At 37.5% G+C, this 1,609-nt stretch overlaps 1 protein-coding gene across 1 annotated transcript in view; it reads right to left on the minus strand.

Annotated features, from left to right (window-relative positions):
* The window catches only part of CLNS1A (chloride channel, nucleotide-sensitive, 1A), a 22,446-nt gene that overhangs the window by 6,582 nt on the left and 14,255 nt on the right, over window positions 1–1,609 (minus strand). The window lies entirely within an intron of this gene.

The raw sequence follows: 1,609 nt of genomic DNA on the forward strand, positions 1-1,609 counted from the left end.
AGCAGTGTACTTTGTCGATCTGCCTGTTCTGCTCCCATCTCTGTCTCTGGTGAATCATCTTACCAACCCTGTGCCTTTGGCTTGAACCTCAGTTCTGTATGCATAAATAAATCTTTAAAAAAAAAAAAAATAACATCTTGAGCTCTTCAGGTTAAAAATATGCTAGCACACAAGAAATCATCCTAGTCATCTTATATAAAGCCCATGTCAGAGGATCATCACAAGAGCTTAAAATGGAGAATATAAGGAATAATGTGACCCAAAGTCTAAATAATTTCAAGGACATATTGATCACAGCATTATGAGAGTAAGTGAAATTTACCAAGGAAGAAAATACTATTCTATCACTAAAAATCAGAAATCTTAAGAGCAACACAGAATACTAATTCATATTAAATACATGTAAGATGCAAGGAGAAAAATACTACCTGATAGATTATTTTTGCCTAATAGTTCACTTAATCCTCTCACCACTTACTATTTGATCTCAAACATGTTTATATGACATTCTGTGATTTCAGTTTTTACTTGTAAAACAGGGATCATAATCTATGGTAGATGTGATGGTAAAAGAACCTACCATATTGGGTTCTTGGAATGATTTAATTAATAAACATGTACAATGTGTTTAAATCAGGCAGATGTTTGGCCCATAACAATATTATGTGTTTTATTCAGAATAGTGAGAACAAGACCGGAGACACTTAGAGCAAAGACAGAGTTGGCTCTTCAAAGTCTAACTGAAGAATCTGAACGTCACATGGTAAGTACCAAAAAATCGCTGAGGGAATAACCTTTATAAGGGTGATATGGATGTTTTCAGAAGATCAATATGGCAGAGTAAGCTGGAAAAAAGAAATAATCAAAGAAAAAAAATTCCCACTGTATAACCAGTGTGAGAAGGAAAAGGCCTAGGTGGATGGCAATAGTAAAAGGGAAGGCCCTACCTGATGGCGCAACAAGTTAAAGCTACAAAGCTATCTGAAGCCACTGTAGTACAAATTCGACTCCTGGCCAGGAGGGTGACCCACATGGTGTGGCAGACCTCAACTGACACCCGCCTGCTGCTCCCCTCAGGAGTGTGTTTCAGTCATTCTGCCTGTTCTCCTCCCCACTGTCTCTAGTGAACCCTCTCACCCATAGGAGCTCTGGCCCCCAGTTCTTATACACATACAAATTAACAAATCTTAAAAAAAAAAGTGAAAGGGAAATATGAAAGTCATTTAAAGAAAAAAAATCCATGAACCAAGTACAAACAGTAAAGATTAAGAAACAAGTAAGTCAATATTCTCACTGAAATAAGATACAAAGAAAAAGGAAGCAGTTTAACAAGGAAAACTAGTTATAAAGTTTACAAATAAGACAAATGGTGCACTGAAAGTCACCATTTAAGGTCCATGTATTTGTTATGAGAGCAAAGCCTGTTTCAAGAATGCTTCTAGACCTTTACATCCATTATCCTACTTTTGCATAGAATCATGTAATTAATTTAATAAAATAACAGCAACAGGCCCTCCCTGGTGGCGGAGCTGGTTAGAGCACAGCACTGAGAAGCTAAAGCCACAGCATGGGTTCAATTCCCGCCTGCCTGGGAGGTGACCACATGGCG

Source organism: Condylura cristata, unplaced genomic scaffold (genome assembly GCF_000260355.1).
Source record: "Condylura cristata isolate star-nosed mole 26May11 unplaced genomic scaffold, ConCri1.0 scaffold00015, whole genome shotgun sequence".
Classification (NCBI taxonomy): Eukaryota; Metazoa; Chordata; class Mammalia; order Eulipotyphla; family Talpidae; genus Condylura; species Condylura cristata.